Source organism: Sphaeramia orbicularis, chromosome 17 (assembly GCF_902148855.1).
Source record: "Sphaeramia orbicularis chromosome 17, fSphaOr1.1, whole genome shotgun sequence".
Taxonomy (NCBI): Eukaryota; Metazoa; Chordata; class Actinopteri; order Kurtiformes; family Apogonidae; genus Sphaeramia; species Sphaeramia orbicularis.
In genome coordinates this window covers 51767397-51786792 of record NC_043973.1, presented here as the reverse complement: position 1 = coordinate 51786792, position 19396 = coordinate 51767397, and the positions used below count along the sequence as shown (strand labels likewise).

Here is a 19396-nt window from a genome sequence, read left to right as displayed (position 1 = left end):
TTTCTTTTTTTAAGATTATTTCCTGGAAGAATTGAATTACACCAGAAATATGCACAAATACTAAACACATTTTTAGTTGACCACAACAGGATCTGACGCTATATCACACAACGTTCCTGTGTTAAAACTTAAATTATGTTTTACAGACTTTACAGATTAAGATACTGTTCAAATGTACATATTCTATTAGCTCATGACTAACATCGTAACATTATTTTTGTGCAATCCCAACAAAGGAACTAACATGTCCTTATCTCAGACAGTAAAAAGTGCTTTTAGGATCCTTCAAATAACCATTATTTAATAAAACAGTGTTAAATTATAATAAACAAAATATAAACAAAAAAGAAAAACAAAAAAAACAACAATGAACTCACACAACATCTACATTTGAATAAATACCTACAAATATCGATACAGTATTGTGAAATGAAATACTGTGATATATCGCAGAACCGATGTTTTCTTGCACCCCTAATCATCGCCAGAAAAGGTAGGCCAACTGATCAGTCGGTTCCCATCTCCCCGACACAGTCAAAAAAGTGTGAAGAACACACCAAATCGGCTACCGACTTCAGAGTACGTTCTGTGCTTGCATGAGATGTAAAACCGGAAATGACGGAATATCTCTCTAGGCCAAGTAGACGAAAACTAAGGAGAAACCGCACTATGCTAACAATGCTAACAGTGTTCACTTAATGGAATGAATGAAGTCCATAGTCAACAATGACTGGCACTCATTCACATACGATATGAGCAGTGCATGGCCTATTATAGAAGTACCTTGGCATAACTGGATTCACATGGAAACTTCTCCATTACTGATTCACTAGTCAAGGGCTATCCCTCCACCAATCAGATTGGTCCGACTGAACAACTGGTAGTGGCCGATTACACATACTGAATCGGCCAAAAAGACTGGTGACGGCATTAACAATGGTCAATCGCATGGAAAACACTAAGCAGACTCATGTCACTGACCTTGCCAGACTGCCCGACGACGTCCGACCACTAAAAATCAGGTTGGTGTGTTTAAATGCACACAACAATGAAATTATGTCAATCCTCAAAAGTTTAATATCATTTCGGCCTTTCGTCCACATGACATTGGTAGTTTGGTGCCCTGAAATGGTATTTACAAACTATCCAAATAGAAAAGATGTGAATAATCTGTCATTATTTATAGGCTATTATCCTATTATTTCACTGGTCAAGCCCACTGGAGATCAAATCGAGCTGAAAGTAGAACCTGAAAGAAAATGAGCTTGACATTCCTGGTTTAGATGATGGAAAAATGAGTGAAAATGTAAAAAATAGGGCAAATCCTCACCTACTTTTGTATATTTTAAATCTTACATACTGGTAGGAATCTTGGTCAACATGTCAGTGCATGCTTAAATTTGACAAACTTTCACTTAAACACAGAGATGAACTGAAAAGACTTTGGTGGCCAGAGGTCAAAGGTCGAGCCCACTAATTATTAAACTAATGATTACTAAACTAAGAGTTGTGTTGTTAATTATAGGTCACTAATGATTACGAGAACTGCTTGTTTCTTAAAATCTTACTCAAACTGATTAATCAGTTGCCACAATAGTTGGTGATGGAGTCAACCGTTAAATGTGGTGGTGATTTTTTCCCAATGTGATAGACAATTTACAATTTTTAATCGACAGTTTTCTGGTTACATGAACTGAACTTAACTAAAACTGCTGTCATACATGACTGGAAAAACACAATCAACTAATATATTAAAAGATGCAAACAAGATTAAATCAAGCACGACAGGTCTGCAGGGGAATAATCTTAATTTTGTGATTCAGGCATTCTTCTCACTCTCCAGAAAACATTGTCATTCTTTTTATCACTGGGCCTGTTTTTGGTTTTTTTCAGCACAGATTGGTGGAGTCTCAGTAGTGCATCCTTCCAGGTTTTGCTAATCCTTTTTTTTTTACCCTACAGCAGGGGTGTCAAAGTCATGCTAGTTCAGGGGCTACATTAAGCCAAATCTGATCTGAAGTGGGCCGGACCAGTAAAATAATAACATAATAATATATAAATAATGTAAACTCCAAACTTTCCTCTACGTTTTAGAGCGAAAAAAATAAAATTATGCGATGTAAATTTTTACATCTATCAACTATCCTTTAAAACAATGTAAATAACATGAACAAACTGAAATTTCTGAAGAAAACTAAGTGCAATTTTAACAATATTACGTTTCAGCTTATCATTTACACATGTAAATTACAACGTACAGATCACAGTGGATCTACAAAAACAAAAAACATTTAATAACAGGCAGAATATTGATAAACTTGCACTTCCGACATTTTAAAATGTTCAGATTTGTTCAGGTTATTGGTGTTTTTGTAAAAATGATACTTTGTTTTAGTGTAAATACAGTAAAATAACATGAAAATGTTTACATTTACAAAGAGAAAAATTTGGAGTTGTGAGTATTTATAGGTTGTTATGATAATATTTTACTGATCCGACCCACTTGAGATTAAATTAGACTGTATGTGGAACCTGAACTAAAATGATTCATATCTTCAGTTTAATTTTTGAATTTCACAAATTCATCCCAGGGCCCAGACTGGACCCTTAGGTGGGCCAAATTTGGCCCCCGGGCCGCATGTTTGAGACCTCTGCCCAACAGTGTAGCCTTACACTTATTAAACTAGATCTATGGGACTAAAGAGCGACCAGATGTCTACCTGTCTTCGAATCTACCTGGCTGAACAACAGCTGCACTGACTTCCCTCCTGCTCGGCCGGTAATCTGGGAGGGATTGCACGTAATCCCACCAATCCCTAGAGCAGAAATCATGGCATCATCATCATCGTCATCATCATCATCATCACAGCAGCCATGCATTAGAACATCTGTGATAATCCACAGAGCTTCCTGCTTCACATCTTAGGCATCATCTGCATGAGTTGCATCTATTTCCTGGATCTTTGGTTCAAACATTAACAATAGATCGTAAAAACACACTTTAATCTCTCAATCAATCACAGTAAAAGAGATTAATTTATCAAACCGATCAGTACTACCAGTATGAACCATTTAACAAAACCTGCTCTATGTCCGATCTGTCGAAACCTACTTTAGTTTAAGTGTACTTTATCCGGATGTGATGAAAGTATACTCTTTCTAGTAAAAGTACAGGTCCTTGCATAAAAGTAGAACTGATTTGACTTCTAACTGCAGAAAAACTGAAAAGGCTCTGAAACATATAATGCTTTCCGACCAGAGATAATAGCCATGTTTTCATGTCTTTACATATTTTACCTCATTTCAGCATTCAAACGTCTAACTCTACTGTCTAAATTGTTGGATTTATCTTGTATTCTATTTTTATTATATGCACTTTTGTCTCTGCACAAATACAGTGTGATAATGGTGTGAAACAGTTTCCTGCTTACTTTTTAGTCTACTTATTCTTTGCACTATCTTGCTCTGCTGTTCTATTTTTAATATTTTTGCAACTTCTACTGCTAGTTGTTGTAATAACACACTGGTGTGGGAGTAATACACCCTATCTTATCTTATCTTATCTTATCTTGTCTTATCTTATCCCTTAAAGCATCTCCTGATCTAAAATGTTTATGCTTTTCATGGTCATCAGATATGTCCCATTTGGACGTTCAGAGGCTCCGTAGTTACCGTGGAAACACAGTCATCTTCTACAACATTAATTCACCAGTAAAACCCATGGAGTTGGATCAATGACAGTGGATGGAGAGACTTAATTTATGTTCAGTTAATGATATATTTTGTAGAAAAAGTCACCTTTTCTTCACTTTTCTGTTTTGATTTAATAACCTTTGAATTTACTCTGAGCTTTTATGAACATCTACATGATCGGTGAATTAAATATAGAGGAAAAATATGATTTTCACTGAAAAATTTCACTGAAAGCTTCATTACACAAAGCTCTTACAGACATGAGCAAAATGCAGTGAGACGCCATTGTTTAACGATCTCTGCGCTTTCCATGACCACACGGACACAAACAAACCAGAGTTTAGAAAATCTAACCTAAAACACTGTTTACATGTGAATGAAACCATCTGATTGTGATACATTTGCATTAGTGTGGACGGGGCATCATATTATCCTTTCCCTCTCTCAACAAATTTAGCAATAAAATAGCGAAACACCCTTAATATCATACTGTATGAATACAATTTTCTCAGTTCTCATTTTCTAATCATCTTTTTATTTATTGACTTTTTATTGTTGTTTTTGAGTAAAACATAACACAAATACAAATAATAATAGAACAAACAGCAGGGGCAGAGTTCAACATTCGAGTGGCATTCAGTCCACATGTACATCAATTTGCTCATATACCCATATTAACTTTCTACTTTATGAGAAACTTTGAGGATATGCCCCCCCGTAGAGGCACGTTGTAATTATACAAAATCAGGCCTTACAGTTGAAACATAAGTGAGCCATTTTAACCAATTTTCAGCAAAGATATCAATTTTACATCTCAGTTTAAATGTGATTCTCTCCATAACATTTATACTGTAAACTACATCAATCCAGTCATTTATAGTTGGTTTGTCTCTTTTCAGCCATTTTCTGCTCAGGACCTTCTTACTTGCTACTAAGAGTAATCTCAATAAACATTTATCTCTCTTTGCACACTTGAGTTCTTCTAAATCATTGAGGTACATGGTTTTAAAGTCAAAACAAATGTTAAACTTAAAAACTGCCTTCAGAAGGCCATGGACACATCTGTATTCTAATCATCTTTTATCAGTGATTTGCAACTTATTGGTCTGTATTTGCCACTAATGTAAAACGAACTGTTTAATGTAGTCTGACATGAAACTGACAGAGGCAAAAAACTCAAATATCTTTACAAATATACAAAACATTTGCCTTGTGTGTTGTTTTTAACTAATTTACCATAAGCATTACACCCTTTAGCATTATTATATAATCACCATGGTGCCATTATTGGAGCTAAACGCAATTATTTTACATAATTGTGACAAACAGAAACATCATATTTCACCACTGTTTCCTCATAATTTTCAGTGTCAGTCATTTCAGTCAAGTCTCATCCCTCTTGTACAAGCTTTGTTTCTGAAACCTATACAGAGAACAAAAAGGCCATGTTTATGCATTTAATGTCAATAAATGACTCCTCTTCTTCATTAGATGTTCTGTATGTGGATAAATAAACTATTCTAAGGCTAATACTAGACTAATGGCATAAAATGCACAGAAATGACAGTTATTTGGTCGATAATAATCGCCACAAATCACCACAAAGCGGTGACAAAGTGCCAGGACACAAAGTTACAGACCACACTCTATGATGCCGTCACACAGTGTGGACACAAATGTTTACTCCAACTTCTAAGGGACATTTACAAGGAAACGTAGGCGACGTCCACAGAATCCACGGATCCAGAATAATAAAAACCAGCCCGATGATTTCCACAGATGAAAGGGGCTGAAGACGGAGGACAGAGAGCAGGGCAGAGACAAAGAAATGAGCATAGATGGAACAATGTGTCCTAATCCACACAGAGACAGAGGATGCAGTGTGTGTTTGTGGATGTGCATGTGTGTGCATGGGGTGGGGGATGAGGAGGAGGAGGAGGAGGAGGGGGGGAGTGGTGGAGGATGGAGAGGGGGGGTTATTGTATAACGATAGGCTTAGTCCCTATAGAACATGACAGCCTCCCTAAAACTGATGCACTTGACGCCATCACAACACAATGAATATTTTATCCAGGCCTTAATCTGCACGTGCATGTATGGGAAATACACAAAACACAGACATATTTAACAAATACAACTAAATCAGATATTTTGGTGGATTTCATGCGCAATGAGGCCATAACATAAATTCCAGTTGGCTGTCGTGTACTGGGGGGTCCACTGAGGAGTATTTAGGAGATATGACTGGAGTAGCCTACTACAGTGGTTTTGCAGGAGGAGGGTGTACCATCCCGACTGCGGCACCACCATAACAAAGAGACACGGATCCACGGAGCTCTGCGTGAACCGAGGAGAGATCCCCAGCACACACGCCCACCATCCTCCTCTCCCAGAACGGATGGGAAACACCGTGCGCAAGAATGCCAAATATCCAGACCGCCTGCACAATGGGACAAACACAGGCCCGGATCCGAACCACGACTGCGGACCCAGACTAAACACAGGATCTGAATATGACATGAAACCCACCTCTTTTTTTTTTTTTTTTTTAAATAAAGAATGGGATGGTTGGCGCAGCGCGAGGACGCAGAAAACACGGGTCAAACCGCGCGGTGGCAGTGCGTAAAATTAGAGCGTTTAATTGTAAAATGATGCACACTCACCGTCTGGATGCGTCCCGTTACTCGACTGTGTGTATGTGTGTGTGTGAGTGAGTGTGTGTCAGACAGTGGATGTGTGTGATGCTGAAAATCTCTCCACCTTTCGCCGCTCGCGGAGCAGACGGGTGCCAGGACTCCAGAACAAGGCCCGCCCCGTTTCCAGCCGGATCAGCCAATCAGAGACGAGAAGTTTTCACTCTCTTCTGCGGGGATGCTGCCTTCAGGGGCTGAAGGAAAAGAGACGCGCTTTGTGGTTTGATGCGTTTAGAGACGTTAAAAAAAAGAAGAAGAAGGATATGCTAAAAGACCTACCCAGCCACCAGTGGAGAAAAAAAAAAAAAAAAAAAAAAAAAAAAAGCAACTACCAATCTAACAAAGACTGTCAATACATGTAAATAAATCAGCTAAAATGCAGTTTTTCAGCTTTTCAGTGCCATCAGATCTATCTTTTTTTTTGAAGCTTGTGAAGATGTTTATCCCTGTAAAGCCTGAAGCATTAACTAATTGACAGAAAATTCCAGTTCTTTGAAACTGGAGCCTTTATTGGTCCTTCTGAACAACCAAAAAAAAAGTTTTTTAATATTAATTTCCATGTATGAGTTTCAATTTTGCATCATATTTGATACATCAGGTCTCAGTGCTCAAATATACAGATGTTTCTTAATCCCCGCTGGTCCCTGAACCGGATGTAGCCACAGTTCCGTCTGTGTTTCCATGGTAAAGCTGAGTGACGGATGTAGCCATTAGTATACACATGCTAATGGCTACATAATAATCCACACGTCATCTTAAAGTTCAACAAAGACAATTTTCTGACAGCAGAACACAATCCGAACAACAAGCACTTAAATGGGAAAATATCTAAATATCTAAATTAAGCAAACAGTCTGAGCCCAGCATGTGTCATGAATAATTTAATAAAACAGACTAATGTGACAAACTCTGTAGCGCTAAGCTAACACTTAGCAGATCCAACGGTACAAATATTATTTCTCTGATAAAAGTCACTGAACAAGACAAAAAGAAGCAAAAATAATGGTCACATTTTGAAGTTATAATCATAACTTTAGTCTTACCTTTGCTGTTTTCTTCTCATAACTTGGTTTTATATTAATAAAGCTCCTGCTATAAGCGAATTCATTGCTGTGTGTTACATTGCAATGATTCCGACTGGAAACAAAGGACTCAGGGTTTAACAGATTAATAATGTGCACATATTTACAATATTTTCTTATTGTACCTGAGGAGACTGAGAAATAAATATGTATGCTTATTTCAATCCTCCTAAAAACACCAAAGGTAAAGGTGGTTGAAACTTTTGCACGGTACTGTATAGTTAATATAAAAAGGATAGAAAATGACAAATAAAACAGAGGTAGAGAGAGTAACAATGAGGCAAATAGACCATAATAGTAATATTCTTAACTCACACAATCTACAGAGGGTTATGTAAAGCATGTGGACACACTGTCATCTTCTACAACATTGATTCACCAGCAAAAGTCATGGAGTTTGATGAATGACAATGGTTAGAGATGCTTATTTTATGTTCAGTTAATGATAAATTTTGCACTAAAATGTATCTTTTTCTTCAGTTTTCTCTGTTTTGGACATAATAACCCTCAACTTTCATCTGAGCTTTAATGAACATCTACATAATTAGTACATTGAATATGGGGAAACACCAGATTTTCACTTAATGCAAAATACAGAGCATAATATGAGAGTAAATGGTGATAAATCATGTAAGAAAGGTTACAAATAGAGAAAAATTTATTTGGTAACTGCCATAAAAGTAGCACTTTTTGGATCTTTATGCGTTAACTCAGAACCAAAAATTAGATTTTAAACATCATGGTCACATTTGTGTCCATATTGTCCACCAATATATACAGCTCTGATGCTTGCTAAAATTCTGTTATATGTAGAGTATATGGAAGGCTTAAAGGATTAGCTTTTTGTTTTGTCAGGTCAACTTTCACTTGATTTAATTCACTTAAATCATCATCTTGAGTCACTTGGCAGAGTCCACAGCTGTAGATATACTGAAGTTGCATTATGTGGATGTATTTTGTCATATTTCTGGAGTCCGTTCGGTTTGCTGACGTCTCGACAGGGTGATGAAGCTACGTAGCCAGATGACTGACCAGCTACTGGAGATGCAGAGGTTTCTGTAGGATTATCTGGGATTATACGTCCCATTTGATTCAGTGGGTTCATGTGTAATCTCTCAAATATCACACAATCATAAACCAGTGCAAATAAGCACTCACCACAGTGGTAGATATAACATATAGGACACACTGTTGATATATTTTCATTGTGTGAAGTCATTTTTTCCTCATAAATACAGCATCTACAGTGTGATTTGTCTGACTGGTGACGATTTCACTTCATCTCAGTTACAGAGTTGATGTTTTTGTTGAGATTTTTGTCAGTGCTTTTGATCTTCCGGTAAGTCAATGACCTAAACCACACAGTGAAATCCACACAGAAATGGTTTTAAGACGACGAAGTGAAAGTTCTGGAGTCAAAGTTCAAACTTCAGTCCAACAGAGGATTTATGGATTTATGAAAAATGCTGTTCACACACGATTACTTTGCAACCTGATGGAGCTTCAGCAGTTTTATAAAGAAGAATGGAGTAAAATTGCAGCGTCCAGATGCACAAAACATGAATATACTGTATTAGTTCACATTACTTTAACAGGAAAGAGTCGTCGTTTTTTCTTGTTAAAATTACATTGACCATTGATTCTATTTTGTACCAGAATAAAAGGGAGAATTATCCAAGAGGTGAATACTTCTTATATCTGTATATAGTTAATTGACAGTCATATATATGTATAACACATATTCTGCTACAAACAGTAAAATTTACTTTATTTATTTATATATACAGCTCTGGGGAAAAAAAAGACAAAAGAAAAAGAGAAAAGAGAAAGAGATCACTGCAAAATTATCACTTTCTCTGATTTTATCATTTATAGGTAATGAAATCGGTTCATTCTTTTTAAATAACCCTGTATAAGAACAACAACATCTTGGCTGCAACTACATGTTAAAAGTGACAAGTTTTCATTTCAAGACTCGTATTTTTATTCTTTGTTTTCTTTTCCACCAAACCTCCTGGAGGGTTTTTACTGCTATTCCAGTACAATAGATCTGACTATGTGGAGACTAATTGCAGATTAGCACTGACATATTTCTTCAGTTTTCTGAGGTCATTTAATTTTCAGTTCTTTTGTTTTAAAATTTAGAAAGTCCTTACACAACCAAACCACTGTTTTAATTTCAAGCAGAACAGAGTTGAAATAACAAAAAATGCACTAAACTACAACAAAGAAGAAGTGCCACAATAAAGAAAGTTGTCCTTATTCAATAAAATTAACAAGAAAATAAATCCAATGTCAGTTCAGCCAGTGTTTGTTCCAAATTCACACACGTAATAGCAGATATGACAATTAACAGGATGTACTGATAATTATACATATTGATGACTACTCATTTTTGCTTTGTTTTCTTTCTTCAGTATAATCCTCCTATTTCTCTTTCAGTCTTCATTTTCTTCTCTTCCTCTACTGCTGAAAATGCAAGTTTGGACAAAAATGCATGTCTATTCCTGTGCCATTTTCTTCTCATTTTAATACCTCAACTCGCTGCTCGATATGCAAATGCTCCAACAAAACCACTTCTCCCCAACGGTATTTTGCCAGACTAATCTCATTAAACGGCATTATATGTCACACTCGTCCTCATGGCATTTGGTGTGCTATACCTACACATTTTCAAGCTTTCACGTGTTATTCAGCACCACTGACGTGAAGATCTACAGTTCACATAACCCTAACCCTAACTCTCAGTGCGTGGTATTTGACGCTAATAACAGCGTGAACATACACGTGGAAAGCTTATACTGCGCATAGATAGCACGCCAATTAAAAGTGGCGTGTATATTTATGTCATTATATCACGTTGATTTTGCGATGCCAAAATGTGCACAGTTTGTGTAAAAAAATGCAAACAGGCCAAACAACCTAGAAAGTATTTTCCTGTTTTGCAGGATGATCGTAGATGGTGCCAGATCTCTGTCAGCGCTGGCATCACTCTAACACAGTAAGGAGAGAAGTCTGGCTAAGTCAGACGCTTCTCACTTTGTGCTATCCAACATGTTTCTCCCACTCGCAGCAGCAGTTGGATTTAGACGCATTGCACTGTAACGGCAGCCATTAGAAACCCTGTTCTCATGCTAAGTCAAGGTATATTAATAAATTTAAAGCAATTAGTCAGTTCATACATTAACCCATAAAGACTCAGCGCTACTTTTGTGAATTTTACTCTGTATGTAACCATTCTTAAGTGATTTATCACCATTTATAATGATATTATCCTCTGTATTATGTTTTTTTCCAGTGAAAATCATTTATTTTCCCAGATTTAATTCGTAGATCATGTAGATGTTCATAAAAGCTCAGATTAAAGTTGACAGAAAATTTATGTTGCAAAAAATCGAAATCTTACCAAGTGTATTTTTTCTCATTTCTAGTAAAAATATCTCATCACACTTAAAATAAGACATAATCACCTAAAGAGTAACTTTTCAGTGAAATATAAGAACTTAATTTTAGACAACAGATCTGGAAAATCTTGTTTCAAGAAATCTTACCAAGATAATTGTCATTTGTTCCATTAGCAGATTTTTTGCTCAAATTAAGAAAAAAATAAAATAAAATAAAAATCTTGAATTGAGAAAAAAAAAACAAAAAAAAAACTTGAATTCAGCAAAAAAAAAAAAAGAAAAAAAAATCTTGAATTAAGCCAAAAAAAAAAAAAATCTGCCAATGGAACAAGTGAAAATGATCTTGGTAAGATTTCTTGAAATAAGATTTTCCATATATGTTGTCTAAAATTAAGTTCTTATATCTCACTGAAAAGTTACTCTTTAGGTGACTATGTCTTATTTTAAGTCTGATGAGATATTTGGACTAGAAATGAGAAAAATACACTTGGTAAGGTTTGGTTAGATTTTTTTTCCAGTGTATCAGCAACAGAGTAAACTGAAGAAAGTGACTTTTTCAGCCAAATCTATCATTAACTGAACATAAACCAAGTATGTCCATCCACTGTCATTTATCAAACTGTTACTTTGTGTATTTTCTTATTTACTTTTGTTCATTTTGTTAATTTAACTACTTTTACTTGTTCATTCAGTTGCCCTTTTTTCTTTTCTCCACTTTGGTTCACTTTGTGGCTTATTTTGTTAATGTTACTTATTTTGTTGATTTATTATTCATTTTTTTTCACGTTATTCATTATTTTTATTACTTTTGCTCATTTTGTTGCTTAATTCATTCTTTTTTTTTCTTTTTACTTTATTTTAGCAAAACGTTTTGCTTTTTTTCACATTATTTATTATTTTGTAGGTTTTTGATTCATTCTTGTTTGTTTTATCCACTCTCATTTGGTTGTTTGGGTTAAAATGGGTTAAAATGGGCCTGTATGATCTAAGGGTAAGATGTTCTGGGATCTTTGCAGATACATCAGATAATGTTCACACTGAATGTTTTTCTTTCTCTGACTCTGCCAATAGGAATGATGACACATTGGATTGTGGGATATATTTGGCCCAAAAATCCAGCTTCAAAACAACATTAAGAAAAGTGCGCATGAAAAGTGGGTGGATGTCCTGTGGGTTGGTATATTTCCAGCTTTGGACACGCCTACTGCCTTCTGATCATCATCATCACACATTTTAATGCATATGGACTTTGAACCTGAGGGACAAACACCTGTAAATAATTGGTGTAAAATGCACTTTATCATCTTTTCATTCCATTTCGACGTTCAGAGGCTCCGTAGTTACCGTGGAAACACCTTCATCTTCGACAACATTGATTCACCAGTAAAACCCATGGAGTTGGATCAGTGACAGTGGATGGACACACTGGGTTTATGTTCAGTTAACGTTACATTTAACTGAAAAAGTCAGCTTTTCCTCAGTTTTCTCGGTTTCTGATCAGGTCATAATTGCGCTGAACACTGCTGGATATTAATATAAGTGTGGAATGCTGACTGTTGTCCAGGGGCATATGTTGATGTTTTATGTGTTTTACACTTTCAATGACACTTTTCTGAACTGCTTTTTTTTTATATTTATGCCATCAGGGTTTTTCTTTTATATTTCAGTTTTTATACTCTTTTATACACATTATTTATACTTTTATGGCACCTAAAGAAGACGATTGCACTTTTCAATTTCGTTATACCTGTACAATAACAGAAAAGCCATTCTATTCTATTCTATTCTATTCTATTCTATTCTATTCATAGGGATGCACCGTTCCAACTTTTTCAGTTCAGATGCCGATACCGATTTTGGAGCCTTGCCCGATATCATTGAGTTAGAGTCTCCATAGAGCATCTACTGCCGTCAGCTGTGTTCTACCTCCAGTGGCGGCATCTCCTTTGATCAGTTGAGCTCCTGGAATTCCTCGTGCTCCTTTGTGTGGTGCTTCTGCAGGTTCTTCATTAAATTTTTTCGTGTTGTATTTGGCAGTACTGCCACCACCCTCAGCAACACTCACTTTACAAGCATTACAAACTGCCGTTGAGCTGGTTGGTGTGGTGAGGCTGACATACCTCCAAATCACAGAGCCCTTAGTTCGCTCCATGTTCCTGTCTGTGTTTCCAACAACTCCACTCAACTCTCGGCGTGCATGACGTAGCCCGTGTCGCAAAATATTAAAGGGGAAGGATCAGTCTTATGGATTGGTTGCTTTTCCAGATCCCTGATCCAGCTAAAATGTTGATATCGGATCGTTGCAACCTTAGTGGTCCAACTGGTGGTCCTCAGCCCATGTTTGCTCCTACGGGACTAGACCTTTTACTGGATGCTCCTTTTGTGCCAAATCCTGATCACAATCACCTGTTCACATGTATACATTCACTTTGCTTCACTTTATTAATTGTTCTATAGCAGTGGTTTCCAACCTTTTTTTCCTCATGACCCCATTTTAACATCACAAATTTCTGGCAACCCCAGACATTCAAAATGGAGACATATTTTTTGCTAAAATTAATTTGTTTTTGATCATGTAATAGTTTGCTATACTATGTTACAAATACAGGTTAATTTTACATGACATTTAGTCTATATACTGTATATTATTCTGGACGGAGGCAAAAAAAGCCAGGTAGATTACTGCACAAAATGAGAATTTGATTTTCTTTGGTAAGGATATGTACAGTCAGTCCAGCTTGGATTTACAAGGCTGACAATTAATACTGAAGAAACAAGAACTCAAACTATGAGTTATGAAAGAGCTGCAGAATCTGAAACTGACCACAATGAACAGATTGACAGATAAACAGAACCACAGTGCTGCAGTTTTCAGCTTCACTGTTCGTCATGTCTGTTATGGATTGTGATTGTCTCTGTCAACTCACCATATATATATATATTTTTTTTTTTTTTTTTGGGAAGTTTTTTTTTTATTTAAATCAATTACTAGAAATTTCAGGCGACCCTATTTGAATTCGAGGCGACACCACATGGGGTCCCAACCCCAAGGTTGAAAAACACTGTTCTAGAGTGATTTGGCTAGCAGCAGAACTGTCACAAATGCCACATTTACCAATTGTAAATGACATAAAACACAGTATAAAAACACAGTATGAGCATCAAATTAAATTATATAATAAAAACACAGGCATGAGCAACAAAATACAGCAAGGTGGGTATTAAAAACAGTACAAGTGGACAGTAAATAATTGTAAAGAGCAAAATAAAGATTATTTGCAGTAATAGCACAGTGCTTTACCTCCTCCTCTGCAGCATTTAAAGTCTATGTTTCATTGTCATTTATAAAATGAAGTGAAATATGCTGTGTGCACACTATCTACAACAAAATACAAGTCAACAGTGTTTAAATATTTCTGCTTTAATTTGCATTTACTAGCATCCCAACATACTCCTTTTTTATGGTATTTATGTATTTTAATCATGCATTTCCTGATAAAACATGATTTTAAAGAAACTGCAGCTAAAACTGAATCTTTTCATGGGTCCATCTCAGGTTTGTCTGTGCAGCAGTATATGACTCAGAAGGTGTGGCATTGGCGGGGGTGGGTGGGGGCTCCGTCATGATGATCAGGTTTCTCCATGGGAGGGGCTGGAGGTGGTGTCATGGCTTCGTTCACAGACTGCGTCACACATCCACCATCCTCTCCTTTTCGTTCTTTCCTCCCATCAACCCTTCCTTCCTATCTCTTCTAACGGAGTGTTATGTAATCATCCTGCCTGCATCATCTCCCCCCTCCTCTCCCTCGCTTTCATCAGCATCTCAGTCGGACCCACACTCAATCTGTCGCAACATCTATTCTCTTTGCCTCTCGCTGCTTTATTCCTCTTTATCTTAAAACATGAAATCGAGTGCAGAATAATTGAAAAAGTTAGTATTAATAATGTAAGTCTTCTGCAGATGTTCATGTAGACGTCAGATACTTTAATCCTTTAACCCCCGGGGTGTGATTCCAGGTAAAGGTGCTGCTGTGAATCTGCATCTGTTTCAGGTTCATTAAAGCTGCTGTGAGTATGTACTTGTGTTCCTTTTCTTCAGTGGTTTTGTTTTACTGTGTGTTTTAGGGTGAAAACAGGTGGAATAACAGAAAAAGACCAAGACAGGAACTGAAGTTCGACAGGTTTAGACTAAATAAGGCACTCAGAATGTACATCAAGAAGAGATTTAGGATGATGAATATCAACTGTGAACTGGAACACACTGAACAACAACAAGGATTTGAATTTGGGCCCAGTAGTTTTTGCTTTGGACTTTTTTTTTTTATATAAATAATTTCAGCTGCTTTTTAATGTAATGCCAACCAGTTACATGGTCAAAAAAATAAGTAACAAAATGAACAAAAACAGCCAAAGTGATCAATAAAATAAACAAAAATGAGCAGTAAATGAACAAAATAATAAGTAACATGAACAAAATAACCCACAAACTGAACAAAATTAAAAAATAAACAAATAAAAACCAAAATGTAGAACAATAAACAAAAGAAGCAACTCAAGGAACAAAAATGAATATTTACAAAATAATATGAAAAAATATGTAAAAATTGACTAAAATGAAGTAAAAAACAAAGAAAGAAAGAAAGAAAGAAAGAAAGAAAGAAAGAATAATATAAGGAACAATTATTTGAATTTGGGCCCTGTAGTTTTTGTTTTGGGCTCTTCTTCTTTTCTAAATCAGTCCAGCTGCTTTTTAACACCTGGTTGAACTCCAAAAAGCAGTTACACAGTCAGAACTGGAAAAATGAAAATCACAACACTACAAACAACAGTAAAAACAAAAAAGTATAAAAAAAAAAAGTATCAGTGTCAATAAAAGTCTTCTCTCTTCTTCGCAATTTATTATTATTATTATTATTATTATTATTATTATTATTATTATTATTATTATTATTATTATTATTATCATTATTATCATGAAGATATAGGTTTATGAGATTTGTAAGTGATTTTCTTCTATTTATTTGCATTTTTACACTTTTTTTTTAGAACTGCCATTGTATAATTGGAAAATGTTACAATAGAAAGTATTAAAAAGAATACAAAAAATATATTAAATAATGCACAATCTATGTGGGATGGAAAGTGAGCAGTACAATCATAACCATATAAAAAAGTGGATTTAAAGAAACCTGAGGCTGGTCATGTAAGTGGCTAGAAAAGGAAACTCAAACCTCTTATATCTGTATTTAATCTGAAGGTAACAGTTCATATTCTGAACATTAAATATGGAATGGGTCCTTCTGAAGTTTTTATTCCTGTTTATTAACTGTGAAGGCTTTTATTTCTTTTTTGATATTCGTGTGCGCTCTACCATTAGAAAAAAAAAGAAATGCTTTAATTGTACATTTCAAGGGTAAAGTTAATGACGGCACCAACCTGTATGTGGTGTCGTGTGCAGGATTTAGGCCACGCAGTCCAGTTGTTGGAGTTGAAACCATTCCTTTTTAGGCTGCAGAGGAGTTTAGCATTAACTCTTTAACCATCTGATGACCTAAATAAGGAGCGAACCCCTGGAGCGTCAGGGCTTAGCAGAGGATTGACATACTAATACACTGGATATACCATGTAACAGTGGACCTAAATACATGCACATTTAGACTACTGTCTCAGTAGCTGTGATAATATCAGCAGTAATGGTCCTGTGAATCACTTTAAGGAGGAAATAAGAAGAAGAAGAAGAAGAAGAAGAAGAAGAAGAAGAAGAAGCTCTGATTATATGAGATGAGGAGGTTTGTTGAAGATGGTGACAGGTTCGGTCCTGATGTGAGGAGGATTTGGAGGAGATGGTTTCGAGGTTGTAGGGGGATTTGGGCCGAAGCGGTGCAGGGGGTGTCTGGGCTGGAGGCCGGGGAAAGCGGGGGAAGGGGAAAGAAAGTAGGAGAGAAAATAGACCAGCGTCCCTGCATGTCAGCGTCATGTTCTATCAAGACTCAATACTGAGTTGAACGTGTGAGGTTGTCAGGTTCTGTCTCTGTGTTCCAGTCCTGTGGTCTGGATGAGGATCAGTCTAACAACAGAAGTGGGCGGGACTTTCACTGCAGGAGAACTCAACTAATTCAATCAAACTCCATATATGAGTCCATATATCAGTGATCAGTAGGAACTATATTGATATCCGTAACAATTTACATGTTATAAACCATTTAAATATGGACCATTAGAAGTAAAAGGAAATGTAAAATATTTCAAAAATTCATTAAAAATGTGAAAATGTAAATTTGTCAAAACTGTGAACAAACATTGTAAATATTGTTTTAAGAAACCTAGATATAAAATTTGAAATGAATCCAACCAGTAGTTTCAGTGAAGTACAGTAGATTGTTGAAATCTAGACATTGGTGATCTTGAGTTTGACCCTTCAAGGTCACTCAAGGTCAAAGGTCATGGACCCAAAAGAAAGTCCATATATGACTTCCTATCAGTGATCAATAGGAACTATATTGATATCTCTAAGCATTTCCATGTTAAAAACCATTAAAATAGGGACCGTCATAAGTAAAGACAAATGTTAAACATTTCAAAAATTCATCAATGATGCAAAAATCAAAATTTCTCAAAACTGTGATCAAATTTTGTAGATATTGTCCCAATGAAGCTACATAAAATTTTAAATGAGTACAACCATTAGGTTCGGAGAAGATGCTTGAAGAAATTGCTAAAGAAGATGAAGAGGACAAAGATGACAATGAAGACGACGACAAAGATGATGATGAAGAAAATGAAGACGACGAAGATGACAACAAAGATGATGAAAATGACACAGACAAAGACAATGAAGATGACAAAGATGACAAAGATGAAGACGACCGAGACAACAAAGACGACAGAGATGACAAAGACGAAGATGACACAGATGACAAAGATGATGAAAATGACATAGATGACAACAAAGATGACAAAGACGATGACAACGAAGATGAAGATGATGAAGATGATGAAAACGACAAAGATGACGACAGCGAAGATGAAGACGATGAAGATGACAAAGAAGACGACAACGAAGATGAAGACGATGAAGATGATGAAAACGACAAAGATGACGACAGTGAAGATGAAGACGATGAAGATGACGACAACGAAGATGAAGACAATGAAGATGATGAAAACGACAAAGATGACGACAGCGAAGATGAAGACGATGAAAATGACAAAGATAACGACAACAAAGGTGAAGACGATGAACATGATGAAAACGACAAAGATGACGACAGCGAAGATGAAGACGATGAAGATGACAAAGACGAAGATGACAAAGATGATGACAACAACAAAGATGACGACAATGAAGATGAAGACGACAACAAAGACAATGAAAGTGACACTGACAAAGATGATGAAGATGACAAAGATAATGAAGACAAATATAACAAAGACAAAGACGACGAAGACGACAAAAACGACAAAGACGACAAAGACGATGAAGACGACGTAGACGATGAACACGACGTAGACAATGAAGACGACAAAGATGAGAAAGACGAAGACGATGAGGACGAAGATGATGAAGATGACAAAGACAAAGATGATGAAAAAGACAAAGATGAACACGACAGTGATGATGACTACTACGATGATGACGATGACAACAAAGACCAGGAAGACCACGATGGCACCGGACACAGTGCTTTCACAACAGCTCAAGGCCTATCGGTGGGTGAGTTACAACATGTTAACTCCATGTCCCAAAAAACTACATAAATGAATAAACTAAAGGACACGGGCACCAGAGTCGACCCTCGACATTTCTGTGACATTTGTATAATCTGCAACAGTTCCCTACAGCGTGACATGAAACAAATGGAAACCGCTGCGATGGTCATGACTTTTTAAGTGGAGAAGGTCGGGTTGGAGGTCCAGATGGTTGACTGGATGAACTGTACATGATATGAACTGATCATATCCCGTGTTTTATGAGAAGTTTTCTTTGTCTGTTCATGCATTTAAAGCTGTTTGTTACTTTTATTTAAGTTTTTTTTCATAACATATTAAACAGTTTAATCAGTTACAGCTGCAGAAACAATGGAAGAAGATAAAGAAGGAATGCTGAGGTGCTTCTATATACATTTTGTAGATGTTTTAGACCTTATTTGTTTATTATATTGACTTCATAGATAAGTGATAAAAGTTAAATATATCAACTGGCATTTGTACATGCATATATCTTTTTTGTTTGTTTGTTTTTTTTTGCATATTTGTTGAAAAGAGTGGGGTGTCCATACTGAAAAGTTGACAGTTCAATCATGACTTTTGATAGCAAATGAACATTAACTAACTTGTAATCATAACGTATACAGAGCATGCGCACTACTAGTGAGTACGATGTCTGCTTTAGTACATATCTAGCAAATGCACAGACATTTAGCAGAATGACCTACATCCTCTCCTTTTAGCTAATGCCCTCTACAACATTAGAATAAACACGGACATAGAAAATGAAAAAAATAACAGCTGCCTAGACTGTGTA

The 19396-nt window shown here is 36.1% G+C and overlaps 1 protein-coding gene across 7 annotated transcripts in view; it reads right to left on the bottom strand.

Annotated features, from left to right (window-relative positions):
• LOC115436655 (microtubule-associated protein 4-like) overlaps positions 1-6526 on the bottom strand; it is a 145057-nt gene extending 138531 nt beyond the window's left edge. For 2 of the 7 annotated variants that reach the window (XM_030159560.1, XM_030159563.1), the window contains exon 1: positions 6357-6524. The gene's annotated coding sequence lies outside the window, so the exon portion shown is untranslated. Of the gene's footprint in view, positions 1-6356 lie in introns of all 7 variants that reach the window. The other 5 variants (XM_030159558.1, XM_030159559.1, XM_030159564.1 and 2 more) reach the window with 4 other exon arrangements.
• Between the last annotated feature and the right edge of the window lie 12870 nt (positions 6527-19396).